A 15694-nucleotide genomic window follows, 5' to 3' on the forward strand; every position below is an offset into this window, starting at 1 on the left:
TCGAAGACTCTTGGTGTCATTTCATGTTTTTAATGTGGTCTTTTTTACTTAACAAGGGGTTCTACTCAATGAAGCTGAACGGTGGCAGATTAAAATACAGCTAATGCTTAAATCCTCAAAATAAGTTGAATTAATTTCAATAAAGGAAAACTAGAGGAACGTGTACAGCGTTGGTTGTCAGGGACTGTAAAATTAGTAATCTTTGTAATCATGATATGGTATGTTAACCATCTGTCTTTATTAAAATACTTTAAAAGATACAGTATTTGTGGTTTGTGTGAGCATGTTGAGATATTATAGCAACACTATTGTGTTTCAGCACTGTTTCTATGTGTTTCAACCATTAATATCTTGCCAGTGATAGCGGTAGAGCAGTTCAGTGCAGAAGTGGGTGGGCTACCGATCCCGGAGAACAGAGACCAGCCCTACTTCTTATCCACTCTGAATATGTTTGGTGTCTAGCCAGACTGGTTCGCTGTTGGTTTCCCATTCCCACCCCTGGGAAAGGCGGAACCAATGCGACACCCCCTTTGAATTACCCAGCAAAATTCGGCCTCTTCGCAAAGCCTGGCTGCAAATTAGCACTGTCCGAGCTGTATGACTCATTCTGCTCCCCCTGCAGCAGTGCATTAACTTTGTTTCTGTTATTTTTTTAAATGTAGATACATTTCATTATGTCCAGTTTATTATTTTACTGATTTCTCTCTGTTTGGATGCCCAATCCCTTTTCCCCTCACTGCAGCAATTCCCCACATGGCTCCAAGGGTTCAGTGGGCGTCCCCCGATCCCACGACCAAGCCAGCTTCCTTTTTCACCCATGAACTCGAGTGCACATGTCGGTGAGCTATGTACCTCTGGAGAACAAAGGCCAGCCCCGAAGGTGCCTGCTTTTAAGCTCACTGGGCACCTGGCTAGCAGGGTTTGTTGCAGCGCAACAAAGAAACAGTCCCTGCCGGTTTTGGCTCTGTAACCCAGAACCAATGTGATACTCGAGCGAAGACCAGCCTACTTCACAAAGGCAGGACGTGAACCCTGTGGGAACCATCATGCAAACTGGATATAAATAGTGCCTATAAACAGGGCCCGGCTTAGGTTAACTGAGCCCCAGGTACCAAGCCTCTGAGTTAAAACTAAGGATACTGTTGTGTAGTGTGGTCCATTAGTTACTGGTAAATCTTGGTGAATAGCTTTAAACTGTAACATAGTCAAAATATTATTATTCATCTGTCTGTAGAATATTAAATTATGTTAATAATGATTGCACCAAGGTTACTGGTTATCTTCAGTGATTAATTCAAGCAGATCTTTACACAGCTAAACAGCAGCTACACTCAGCATCTTTGTTCTCACTCCCTTGTACTCTCTCTAGCCTAAGCTAATCAATCTTTTGTTCTCTAAATGGGTAATTCTGTTATAAATATTACAGCTATCTCAACACGCCTCCTAGGTACCAACTACAAATGAAAGCTGAAGGTAAAACAGTCACCCATTTTTTTTAATCCACAGGGATCTGCATGATTATTTATGTGTGTGTGTGCCTCAGAGTGCCTCACACCATACTCCACGCTGTTAAGGGGAAACAAAGTTTTTATTGAGAAAAAAATTATATATTAAAAATACAAAACTGAAAGATCATAATTGGATAAGTCTCCACCCCCCTGAGTTAATACTTGGTGGAAGCACCTTTGGCAGTAATTACAGCTGTGAGTCTGTTGGGATAGGTCTCTACCAACACTGCACACCTAGATTTGGCAATATTTGACCATTCTTCTTTACAAAACTGTTCAAGCTCTGTCAGGTTCCTTGGGCAGCGTTGATGGACAGCAATCTTCATGTCATGCCACAAATTCTTTGATTGGATTTAGGCTGGGGCTCTGACAGGGCCACTCAAGGACATTCACCTTTTTGTTCCTTAGCCACTCCAGAGTAGCTTTGGCTGTGTGCTTTGGGTCGTTGTCATGCTGAAAGGTGATCTTCCGTCCCAGTTTCAGCTTTCTTGCAGAGGGCAGCAGGTTTTCCTCAAGGACTTCTCTGTACTTTGCTCCATTCATTTTCCCTTCTATCCTGACAAGTGCCCCAGTCCCTGCCGATGAGAAACATCCCCAAAATATGAAGCTGCCACCACCATGCTTCACAGTAGGGATGGTGTTCTTTGGGCTGTGTTGGGTTTGTGCCAAACATAACGCTTTGCATTTAGGCCAAAATGTTACATTTTAGTTTCGTCAGACCGCAAAACTTTTTGCCACATAGCTACACAATCTCCTGAGTGTTATTTTTCATACTTGAAACGGGATTCAAGGCAGACTTTCTTGAGTAATGACTTCCTTCTTGCCACCCTATCATACAGGCTAGATTTGTGGAGTGCTTGGGATATTGTCACATGCACACTTTGACCAGTCTTGGCCAAAAAAACCTGTAGCTCTTGCAAAGTTGCCATTGACCTCTTGGTAGCCTCTCTGGTCAGTCTCCTTCTTGCTCGGTTGTCCAATTTGGTGGGTCTTGGAGGTGCCATACACCTTCCACCTCTTAATAATCTCTTGACCGTGCTCCAAGGGATATTCAAGGCCTTTGATATTTTTTTTATACTCATCCCCTGATCTGTGCCTTTCAACAACTTTGCCCCGGAGTTCGTTTGAAAGCGCCTTTGTGCTCATGGTTGAGTATTTGCCGAATCTCTGAGCAAATATACAAATGCTGCCCTATCAGGGCCCTGCTGTGAAGGGGAAGTCCCTCCCACCTCCTGTTGAACAGGGACGTCCTCACAATAGCACAAAGCCATTTTCTCTCTCATCTCTCCGAGACAGGTCGTACATTGCTTTTCTTTTTAAGTGCTGAATTTGGCAGATTAAATTGGCTCTCGCTATAATTCCCGCATCAGTTTTCTGGCTAGAGCTGGTTTGGACCCCTCTTCAGGGATTAGCGAACGACCATTACTCTCTCACTGCACGAGGCTTTGTGTAGTTGAGACACCGTGTGAGAACTGTTGTGGTGCAGTAAGGAGACCGTGTAGGCTCACAGCGTCATACTCTACACCGATTTAACCTGTCACAGTGACCAAAAAAAAAAAAAAAGCTTGGGCCTAGCGCCCCTTTCAATACTCGGGCTTTCCTAGCGCGGCTGCGCTTGCCTCCGGCATCAACCGCAGTTTTATCCGCCGAACGGAGATTGAAAAAACAGCGCCTCCCTGGTCCAGATTTAGTCGGCACCGATGTAAGCATCTTTGGTGCTGCCTACAGCTCGGCCCCGACAGTGCCTACCATCAGCACCGACCTTGGAACAGGTCCACTCGACACCGACTGTCTCGCCATCAACAGCGCTCTTCTCCGCGCCGTTCACGGCACCGATTGATTCGGAACTGGTAAACCTCTTCGAGGCTGTCTACAGACCGGCACCAACCGCACTACACGTCGGCACCGACCTCTTGGCACTGACCGCGCACATCTCGACGCCGACCTTGGCACCGACAACGCGCGCCTCGACACCGATCCCTCCTGCTACAGTGACCAGGGAACTCTCCCACACAACTGGGTCCCCCTCCCCTTTCCACACCACCGGTACAGAGGTGCAGGCACCTCTCAGGGGAGGCAAGATGGTCACCGCCAAGGTGGTACCACTCAAGGAGACATTCACCAGCGGACAGACGGTTGCCGCACAGGCACCGCTCCCCTTCTCCATGGGACAAGAGGTCGCCATGTAGGCACCGCTCCCCTTCCCAATGCAGGCGCAGACGTTTGCCATTGCAGTCGCCTCGAAGACGCCCAACCTCAGCCGACAGTCTCATTCCCTGTCCCCTCTGCCTAGACCTCCTAGCCCAGGCAAGCTGTCCTTCACAGCATCCAGGTCGGACGTATCGGACCCAGCCATCTCCGTCGGGCAGGCCACAGTGGGGAGCACCCTGCCACCCTTGCCACACGTGTCCCAAAGGGAAGATTTCCAGGCGCGAATGCGGCTTGCAGTTGCAGCCACTGATGTCCCATGGCCGGGAGAACAGGAGGGAAAGGGGAACCACGTCCTCCAGCAGAGAGGGCACCCACAGCACGCCCTCCCCTTGTGCCAGGACTTCCTGGATTTGGTGCACTCCTCCTGGGGCAACCCAGCATCTGCACCCTCAGCCTCCAGACAGCAGAGTCTCTGCTTTTAACTGCAGGAGCCCAAGAAGCGGGCCTAGGCGCTTTCCCTACCACCAGGGACATGGTCACGGTGCTGGTGCAGGGATCCACCTTCACCAAGGGGGATAAGGACCCAACATGCCCGTCAAAGCCCTGCAGAACAACAGAGACGATGCTGAAAAAGGCATACGCGTCGGCAGCACTGTCCATGTGAGCAGCAAACGCCATGACCATACTGGTACTCTACCAGAGCCAGTTAGCGCAGAGGCTGCAGGACACAGCCATGGAGGCAGACACAGGGGAGCTCCAGGTGGTGGCTAAGGCAATGACTGACCTAATAGGGGAGTTGGATCAGGCATCAGGGAGGTCGCTGGTGGCGATGGTGGCCGCGCGCTGGCATTTTTGGCTGATGCAAACCAGGTTGTAGAGACCAAGAAGGTGGCACTGCTGGATGCCCCCATTACACCGGGACAGACTTTCGGGGTGACCATTGATGTGAGCCTTGAGAGGTCCCACAAGGCCACGGAGGTCGTCTCAAAGTTTTCGCGCCTTCCGGTCAGCACCCAAGGTGGCATGCGCAGCCTGCTGGGGTAAAAGGGTATGAACATTGTCCTCCACCCCAGAATAGACAAGCAGGCAGAGGCAGAGGCAGGGGACCACCGCAGGCCAGGTATAAATGATTCTCCGGCTGGAGATCGAGGCTGGGGCCTAAGAAAGACCCGCCCCCTCCCAAGCCCAAGGGAGACCGACCCTGAGGAGCCCCTGTTGCCACCAAACCCCCCCACAACTTCCTGGTGCCCAAAAGGGACGGCGGTTTCAGACCAATTCTGGACCTTCGGGTCCTCAACTTGTTCCTCAAGCAAAGTTCAACATGTTGACAGCACAGCGTATCCTCCAGTCCATCCAACCAGGCGACTGGTTCACATCGATCAAAATGCAAGATGCCTATTTCACGTCCCGATCCGTCCCGAAAGTATCTGCGCTTCGCCTTTCAAGGCAATGCATACGAAGTCTGCATGCTGCCATTTGGCCTCTCGCTGGTGCCCCGCACATTTTCAAAGTGCATGGATGCAGCACTGGCTCCACTCAGGCTGCGGTGTGTTCGGATCCTAAACTATCTGGACGATTGGTTGGTTTGCGCGCAGTCAGAAGCACGCATAGAGGCGCACACAAAACAGGTCATAGATCATGTGGAGAAGTTAGAGCTCTCAATAAATCAACAGAAGAGCAACTTCGTACCGTCTCAGTCCACAGTGTTCCTGGGGATCAAACTAAACTCTGTGAGTATACTTGGCTCACTGTCAGAAGACAAGATTCGGTCGTTGGAGACAAGATTCGGTCGTTGGAGTAAGCAAACTTGTTAAATTTGCAGACGACACAAAAGTAGGAGGAGTGGCAAACACTGTTGCAGCAGCAAAGGTCATTCAAAATGATCTAGACAAGATTCAGAACTGGGCAGACACATGGCAAATGACATTTAATAGAGAAAAGTGTAAGGTACTGCACGCAGGATATAAAAATGTACATTATAAATATCATATGGGAGATATTGAAATTGGAGAAGGAATCTATGAAAAAGACCTAGGAGTTTTTGTTGACTCAGAAATGTCTTCATCTAGGCAATGTGGGGAAGCTATAAAAAAGGCTAACAAGATGTTCGGATACATTATGAAAAGTGTTGAATTTAAATCAAGGGAAGTAATGTTAAAACTGTACAATGCACTTGTAAGACCTCATCTTGAATATTGTGTGCAGTTCTGGTCACCTCGCTATAAAAAAGATATTGCTGCTCTAGAAAGAGTGCAAAGAAGAGCGACCAGAATTATTCCGGGCTTAAAAGGCATGTCATATGCAGACAGGCTAAAAGAATTGAATCTGTTCAGTCTTGAACAAAGAAGACTACGTGGCGACCTAATTCAAGCATTCAAAATTCTAAAAGGTATTGACAGTGTCGACCTAAGGGACTTTTTCAGCCTGAAAAAAGAAACAAGGACCAGGGGTCACAAATGGAGTTTAGAAAAAGGGGCATTCAGAACAGAAAATAGGAGACACTTTTTTACACAGAGAATTGTGAGGGTCTGGAATCAACTCCCCAGTAATGTTGTTGAAGCTGACACCCTGGGATCCTTCAAGAAGCTGCTTGATGAGATTTTGGGATCAATAAGCTACTAACAACCAAACGAGCAAGATGGGCCGAATGGCCTCCTCTCGTTTGTAAACTTTCTTATGTTCTTATGTTCTTATGTTTCTTAACACTCTCCCTATTCAGAGAGGACATTCTCCTATAGGTCAAAGTCTATCAAAGGTTGTTGGGACTGATGGCAGTCGCCTCGAGAATCCTTCCACTAGCTGCTGAGAATGCCCCCACTTCAAGCCTGGGTGAATACGTTCAAGGTGCACCCGGTCTAAGATCGGTACCGGCTGGTGCGAGTGTCCAGACAAGGCTAGAAGACACTGGAGTCCTGTCCTGGACGCACAGAAAGTTACGTTCCATCAGGGCAGTTCACCTCCCCGATGTGGACAACAAGGCAGCAGACCTTCTGTCCAGCTCCAGACAGCTCGGAGTGGAGGCTGCATCCTCAAGTGGTGGAGCAGACTTGGGAGAGGTTTCGACCGGCACAAGTTGACCTCTTTGCCACAGCCGAGTCCACTCATTGCCCACTGTGGTTCTCCATGGAGAGAGACGGGGCTTTTGTATGCATTCCCTCGACTACCATTAATACCCGTGACACTAGAAAGGATCAGTGGAGAGAGCACAGGTTTTGCTGGTTGCACCCAGATGGCTGAGACGCCCTTGGTTTACGCTCTTCTCTGACATGTTGTTGGATCAGTCGTGGCAGCTCCAGCTGTTCAAGGACCTCCTGAGCCAAGCGGAGGGGCTATTATGGCACCCGAACGCAGCCCAGCTCTGACTTTGGGTCTGGCCGTTGAATGGAGCCGTCTATTCAGACGAGGTTTGCCAGATGCAGTAGTAGAAACACTACAGTCTGCTAGGGCGCCGAGCACTAGAGCCCAGTACTCATAAATGAAAAGTTTTCCAAGACTGGTGCCTTGCCGAAGGTAACGAGCCTGTGACTTGCCCCATTGAGAAGATATTAACCTTCTTACAACACTTGTTTGACGCAGGAAAATCAGCGTCCACTCTGAAGGTATACCTGGCAGCAATATCAGTGTGCCATGACAAAATTGACTCGGACCCAGGGGCACATTTCCTGGCAGTGCAATTTCTTAAAGGGGCTCGGAGGCTTCGTCCTCCCATGAAAAGGATGGTCCCCAAGTGGGATCTAGAACTGGTACTGCGGGCCCTTATGGGTCCCCCATTTGAGCCCATGGCAACAGCAGAACTGCGCCCTGTTTCCTTGAAGGTGACATTTTTAATAGCCATTATGTCTGCCAGACAAGTAAGTGAGTTTCATGCGCTGTCCATCGATGACACATGTATGGCTTTCACTGGAAGTGACTCTTGGGTAACATTAAGAAAAAATCCATCCTTTTTGCCAAAGGTGGTATTCTCATTCCATATTAACCAATCAATGGTTTTTGGAAACTTTCTGATCTCCCCTGCACGAGTCAGAGGAGGACTGTAGACAACATACGCTCTGCCCAGTTCAGGCTCTGCGCTGTTATTTGGATAGGACGGCATCCTGGAGACAGTCCAACCAGCTGTTTGTCTGCTAGGGGTCCCGCTCTAGAGGTCAGGCCCTATCAAAGCAACGTCTCGCACACTAGGTGGCAGATGCGATACGCTTGGCGTATGAACAGTCGGACTCCCCGTTCTGGGGGACATTACGGCCCATTCTACCAGGGGCCAGGCAACTTCGTGGGCTTTCCTTCATGGCGCCTCCTTAGATGAGTTATGCAATGCTGCTACATGGACAGGTAGTCAGACATTTGTGCGTTTTTACTGCCTTGATGTTACAAACCGAACAAGACCCTCTCTTGGCTCTAGGGTGTTGCAGGCGGCATGCCCTTAGGTATAATGAGGGCTCTGAGGCTATTGCCATGTGCCTGTACAGTAATCTGGAGGCATGACAGCTTTGGTACAGCTTCCCTTTTGGTAATGGTTGTCATTCAAATTGAAAGGAAACATTAGGTTATTACTATAACCCTGGTTCCCTGAAAGAGAATGACAACCATTACCCTTTAATGTTGTGTCCCCAGTTGACCTCTGTTTTCGAAAGAAAATGGTGATGTGCTACTGTGAGGACATCCCTCTTCAACAGGAGGGAGGAGGGACTTTCCCATCACAGCAGGGCATTGATAGGGCAGCTTTTTTATATATGCTCAGTGATTGACAGTCAGAGAGGCTCTTCCCATTCGGTAATGGTTGTCATTCTCTTTCAGGGATCCAGGGTTATGGTAATAACCTAACATTTTTCACTGTGTAACATTAACATGATGTTTTGTCCTTTTTAAAATCAATAGCAGTTAATGAAAGCCTGGAGGACACGCTTTGATAGCAGGGCTCCTCGAGTGTCACAGAGCAGCGCTGTCCCCGGCGTGTCTCATTGCTGGGGACTCTTCTGCTGCTGTGGAGGTGGCTCTGCTGCCTGTTTCAGTTCGCAGTGCAGTCTGAGGAAGAGTCTAAATCTGTGCCACTGGACAGCAGGGAGGAATACTGTCCTGTATAAAGAACATAAGAACATAAAAAAGTTTACAAACGAGAGGAGGCCATTCGGCCCATCTTGGTCGTTTGGTTGTTAGTAGCTTATTGATCCCAAAATCTCATCAAGCAGCTTCTTGAAGGATCCCAGGGTGTCAGCTTCAACAACATTACTGGGGAGTTGATTTCAGACCCTCACGATTCTCTGTGTAAAAAAGTACCTCCGATTTTCTGTTCTGAATGCCCCTTTGTCTAATCTCCATTTGTGATCCCTGGTCCTTGTTTCTTTTTTCAAGTCCCTTGGGTCGACATTGTCAATACCTTTTAGAATTTTGAATGCTTGAATTAGGTCACCACATAGTCTTCTTTGTTCAAGACTGAACAGATTCAATTCTTTTACCCTGTCTGCATATGACATGCCTTTTAAGCCCGGAATAATTCTGGTCGCTCTTCTTTGCACTCTTTCTAGAGCAGCAATATCTTTTTTATAGCGAGGTGACCAGAACTGCACATAATATTCAAGATGAGGTCTTACTAGTGCATTGTACAGTTTTAACATTACTTCCCTTGATTTAAATTCAACACTTTTCACAATGTATCCAAGCATCTTGTTAGCCTCTTTTATAGCTTCCCCACATTGTCTAGATGAAGACATTTCTGAGTCAACAAAAACTCCTAGGTCTTTTTCATAGATTCCTTTTCCAATTTCAGTATCTCCCATATGATATTTATAATGTACATTTTTATTTCCTGCGTGCAGTACCTTACACTTTTCTCTATTAAATGTAATTTGCCATGTGTCTGCCCAGTTCTGAATCTTGTCTAGATCATTTTGAATGACCTTTGCTGCTACAACAGTGTTTGTCACTCCTCCTATTTTTGTGTCGTCTGCAAATTTAACAAGTTTGCTTACTATACCAGAATCTAAATCATTAATGTAGATTAGGAATAGCAAAGGACCTAATACTAATCCCTGTGGTACACCACTGGTTACCACACTCCATTCTGAGGTTTTTCCTCTAATAAGTACTTTCTGTTTTGTACATGTTAATCCATGTACATGCGTTTCCTTGAATCCCTACTGTGTTCAGTTTGAGAATTCATCTTTTGTGCGGGACTTTGTCAAAAGCTTTCTGGAAATCTAAATAAACCATGTCATATGCTTTGCAATTATCCATTATCGATGTTGCATCCTCAAAAAAATCAAGCAAGTTAGTTAGACACGATCTCCCTTTCCTAAAACCATGTTGACTGTCTCCCAGGACCCTGTTACCATATAGGTAATTTTCCATTTTGGATCTTATTATAGTTTCCATAAGAATAGGAGACAGTAACACAGTGTAAGAGAAACTAAATAAAAGCACGTGGTAGAAATAGCAGAGGCTACTGCCTGGAAGTTTACTCGTAAAGAATGACCTTTCTGCTCCCCTGTGCTGGATTTACCAAAAGCAAGATCACCCGCCCTGACCCCTCCGAGACTAGCGAAGAGAAAGCAGAGAAACTGCGCCCTGCCCACGCCATTGCGGATCTGTCTGTGACAACAGCGCTCAACTTGAATTAACCTAAACCTAAAAACATTATCAGGGTACACTGTTAGTGTTTGAACATCTCGTTCTGAAGAAGAGGAGTGGAAATAACCACACCAGTACACAAAGCACAGAGTATATATCTGCGCAAAACTCGCTGCACCGGCGCTGCTGCCTTCAGACAAGAGCAATACCAACTGCAGCACAGGGGCCGAGGGTTACCTGAATTCAGATTGTGTTCACTGGAAAAACTGCAGCTACAGAGTGACCGTATTGTTAATTTTAATTAAAAGATCTCCGATATCACAATACCACTTGCCGCCCATATTAGACGGATTGCTAAACCGAACTGGACAGTTTGCATTTTGCTATTGGTATATTCCCCGTTCTGTGGAAGGCAGACCCGTTCAGACACCGAGGGAGAGCAGGTAGGGCGAGAGCGACTCTTTATCGAGTTGTAAAATATGTTTTAAATATGCATTACTTTCAGAGAGTCGGCTCTTTGTGAGATAGGAGCGCGTTGTTATTGTGTGTGTTGCATTTCTGAAGCGGTGTTGCTGGTTGCAGTCAGCGTGTCGCCAGCACAGCGCTCACAGGTTGGCGGTTTTCCAGGCAAATTGTGTTTGTTTTGGAACAACTAGCGAGTAAATATTGTATTTTGCGGTCTGGCTATTTCTGTCGTGCATTTTTTGTTTTTTAATCTTGAGACAGCGTGTAAGTTGCAGCCTAGGAATCGCAATTCAGAAGCGGAGATTGGGAATTTTTTTAAACAAGATCAATGTATATTTTCAGTATCAGATAATACTGCGGGGTGCGTTTAACTGTATCGGAGTCATTAACATGGGCACCTTCCAAAACGTCAATACTGCTTGTGCTGTTTTCACTTACCTGAACACGCACGGGAAGATGGCTTTGTGTGCTTTTTAATGTGTTTGAAATAATTTAAAAATATACTTTTAAATGAAGTGTATCTGTGTTTCCTTTACTAGTTCTATTCTGCACTATCATGTAAAACGCGGAGGGGGACCTCGGTTAAGTGTCACACAGTGTTTATTAATATTGCTGCAGCGAGAAACACGCTTTTGTAGTAAAAGTACTGTTTTAATTTTGATACAGAATATCTGCTGCTACACGAGGTTGAAATACACATCAGTTTACAACTTAGCCTTACTTTGAGACAGTGTTGCACTTCTGCCCCCACCCCTTGAAAGGCTTCTTTCACGTAATTGTATTCTTGTAATCTCAGTACTGTATACATCTGTTTATAAATTGAGTCTCTTAAATACTCAAATTGCTCAATCTGCCCTGATTGGTCAAAACCGGTCACATGGTGGTATGAATATTACAGCATAAGCCCATGGGTTGACATTTCTTATTAAAAAGTGGCGAGTCACTTATACTAGAATTTTGAAAAAATAAAAACGGTAGCCATATTTAAATTTATATTAATAAGACTAACCACATTTAATACATCATTTTGAAAAACATAGTTTAAAAAACGTTAGCTATATTTAAATTCGCAGTAAAGATGACTGACAAGATTTATGTCAATTTTGATCTTTTGGGAAATCCAAGTCTGAATCGGACACAAACACTAATTCAAGCGGTAAAAAAGGAAGTATTGCTATTAGGCGTCTTGAACTTGCTGAAGCGCAGCTTCTAGACATAAAAAAGGAAAAATACACAAGACCCGATGCCCAGACAGTGGTGCCCTATTTGACTGGATAAAACAAAAATAATTAAATATTGATTTCAAAGTAATTCCTCTGTCTGACCTAAATCTTTTTCTATGGGAGTTTTATGCCACTGTGCGTGGCACACAGGGACAGGAGTATTCAGTCTCATGCTATGTGACCCTTCGAGCTGTTCTTAACCATTTTATAAACAGTCCAGCAATAAACCGCAAAGTGAATTTGATAAGTGACTGAGTATTTCAAAATGCAAACAATATCTTTGTTGCCACTGTGAGGTGGTACAGCAAATATCCAGCATGGATAGGTCCTGTCACTACCCCTGGATCACAAAGCACTATTTAAAAAAAACAAAAAAAACAATTATAATAAACTTCCCTAACACTGTCACCTGAGAGGTTAGGTTTGATTTGATGTGCAACTAAATATGGCCAGATGTGGCAAAGAAGGTCTGCGTGATTTAAAAGCAGACTCGTTTGTGCTTTGCCATGATGAAAACAGCCAGGAATATTGCACTTTAAAATGTAATGAACAAACCAAGAATCACAAGAATTATAATGAATCAAATAAAGAAATACCCAGAGGTTTCATTTACTCCTTCCCTGGAAATCCTCTCTGCCCATATAAGTTTGAAAAAATATAAAATCCCTGAAGCTGGTGCCCTAAGTTTTTATTTATATCCTAGAAGTCCTTAGTGAAGCAGGGCTTGAAACACGGAAAATAATGTCTGTCACAGGTCTGAGGGAATCCTTAATTACTGGGCACCATCTTCAAGTGATCGCAAACAGTGGAGCCACTCTCTGTCCTGCACTTCCTCAGACAACGACAAGGACAGCAATGAAGTAAACACCGTGGTGCTTGAAATCACCTGCTGCTTCAGAATGAACATCTAAAAGAAGGGCTTGTCAATCTTCAAAGCTGCAGTTTCAATGGCAGTGTTCAATTTAACATCTATAAACAGTGCTTCTTTTTTTAATCAGTTCAATGTTTATTAAAAAAAAAAAAGTTGCTTTTTAATAATTTTTTAATTAATGTATTTTTTATTTTATTTTTTTAAGTTAAGGGACTGTTTTTTCTTAGGTCAGGTAGAGGCAGAAGGATTTTTATTTAATAAAAAAATGACTTGTTTTCTAATTAAAACATGTTTTTGCGTATTTGTTTAGTTAGTTGACCCATTTTATAAGAGCAATAAGGCACTTCAGGGTGTGGGATATACTCTAATATCCACACGCCCCCATGACTTATAACACACCCGGGGCGTGTTGATATTAGAGTATATCCCACACCCTGCTGTGCCTTATTGCTCACTTAAGTGAAACAAAGCAAATTATATGAATTATAAAAATCTGTGTTCTTGAACGAAACTAAACATTTCAATACATTTTCAGATTTGGAGTGGCTGCTTACGGCCCTATCTGAAGAGAAGAAAGGACACGTCCACTGACGAGACAGACAGAGCGAGTGGCTAGAGCCGGGCTGCAGATCCTGCTGACAATACCTGAAGTGAGCTTCTCTATATTTATTCATATTTTTAAGTCAGCTTCATACTCAAGTATTGTCTAATATTAACTTTGTAATTGTAACATATTGTGTGTCACAACAGTTAATACTGAGCTTCAGTCAAGGTGTTTAACTCCTGCAGCTTTGCGTATGATTTAATGAAGCAGATGCATTAATGCCTGCAAGGAGTTCTCTGCAATTACAAACTCCATGTGATTATTATTGTTAGCTTAGTGATACTGCAGACATTAAAAACTAAACCTCCCAGAATCCCTTGCCCGTTTCTGTAGTTCTGTGAGTGGTACCAGCAGACCTGCCAGCCTCTGAGTTGTGATTACACAGGCATATTCTGCTGATTAGATTCCTTCTGGCTTTGACAGTGACAGTGACACTGCTATCAGTGTGCAAGTGTACGGTGAAACTCTCAACACTGCCTACATCCTGTTCTAGCATCACAAAAAGTGTGTCTGTATATGTGCCTAATGTCTTTTTGTGTTATGAATGCAAGTTCTCTTCATGTTTGTTTTCACTGGGGTTTTTATAGGCTGTTACTGGTATTGCTCCCTGGTTTGAGCCCCAAGTGAGGCATTACTTTAGCTTTTCAGCCTTAACACTGTGTGTACAAATGACACAGTGTTACTGAACACAGGGCTCGCAAAATTTTGGTAATGGTACTTGACCCTAGTGCAGTCGATTGTCGACATTTGGCTGTACAAAAAAATGTCAAGTTGCCCATAATTGACCTATGGACTGTGATTTGCACAAAGTACACTGTACTCAATATAGCTGCAGTATCTCACGCCAAGGAAATGCATGCACATGGATTAGGGAATGGTTACATGTAGAAAACAGAAAGTACCGATTACAGGAGAAACCTCAAAATGGAGTGAGGTAACCAGTGGAGTACCACAGGGATCAGTATTAGGTCCTTTGCTATTCCTAATCTACATTAATGACTTAGATTCTGGTATAGTAGCAAACTTGTTAAATTTGCAGACGACACAAAAGTAGGAGGAGTGGCAAACACTGTTGCAGCAGCAAAGGTCATTCAAAATGATCTAGACAAGATTCAGAACTGGGCAGACACATGGCAAATGACATTTAATATGGGAAAAAATTGTAAATCTATGTAATGTTAGGACTTTACAATGCATTAGTAAGATTTAAATCATCTACAATATATTAGTAAGTTCAGTTCTGGTCACCTCACTATAAAAAAGTTATTGCTGCTGTAGAAAGAGTGCAAAGAAGAGCGACAAAAATTATTCCTGGTTTAAAAGGCATGTCATATGCAGACAGACTTAAAGAATTGAATCTATTCAGTCTTCTCCATACTTTTTTTAGATTTCCATTTGTTTTTACCAAACCTGTGTTTGTTAGTTTCTACTAGTTTTTCGATAGTTATCCACATTGGCGGGCAGCCGCAGAGCATTATAGCTTTTTGATCCAGAGCACAAGTTGCTCCTGGTTTCCTAAAAGTATTTGTCAGAATCTGGAGGTGCATATCTAGCAAGAGACAATGCAGGTATGCAAAAGAGAAGTAAGATACAATCTAAGAAATGTCCAATATTTGAGAACTACATTGCATTATTTACAAAAAGAATATTCAGAGTTGTATACTGCAAGTATTCTTGTGCCAAAATAGGACAGGATAATGGTAATACATCATTTTGAAAAACATAGTTTAAAAAACGTTAGCTATATTTAAATTCGCAGTAAAGATGACTGACAAGATTTATGTCAATTTTGATCTTTTGGGAAATCCAAGTCTGAATCGGACACAAACACTAATTCAAGCGGTAAAAAAGGAAGTATTGCTATTAGGCGTCTTGAACTTGCTGAAGCGCAGCTTCTAGACATAAAAAAGGAAAAATACACAAGACCCGATGCCCAGACAGTGGTGCCCTATTTGACTGGATAAAACAAAAATAATTAAATATTGATTTCAAAGTAATTCCTCTGTCTGACCTAAATCTTTTTCTATGGGAGTTTTATGCCACTGTGCGTGGCACACAGGGACAGGAGTATTCAGTCTCATGCTATGTGACCCTTCGAGCTGTTCTTAACCATTTTATAAACAGTCCAGCAATAAACCGCAAAGTGAATTTGATAAGTGACCGAGTATTTCAAAATGCAAACAATATCTTTGTTGCCACTGTGAGGTGGTACAGCAAATATCCAGCATGGATAGGTCCTGTCACTACCCCTGGATCACAAAGCACTATTTAAAAAAAACAAAAAAAACAATTATAATAAACTTCCCTA

At 44.1% G+C, this 15694-nt stretch overlaps 1 protein-coding gene across 1 annotated transcript in view; it reads right to left on the minus strand.

The window, feature by feature from the left end:
* LOC121306486 (lysine-specific demethylase 6B-like) overlaps positions 1–15694 on the minus strand; it is a 665627-nt gene that overhangs the window by 528553 nt on the left and 121380 nt on the right. The gene's annotated exons all lie outside the window — the stretch shown is intronic.

The sequence above is a fragment of the Polyodon spathula genome, chromosome 48 (assembly GCF_017654505.1).
Source record: "Polyodon spathula isolate WHYD16114869_AA chromosome 48, ASM1765450v1, whole genome shotgun sequence".
Taxonomy (NCBI): Eukaryota; Metazoa; Chordata; class Actinopteri; order Acipenseriformes; family Polyodontidae; genus Polyodon; species Polyodon spathula.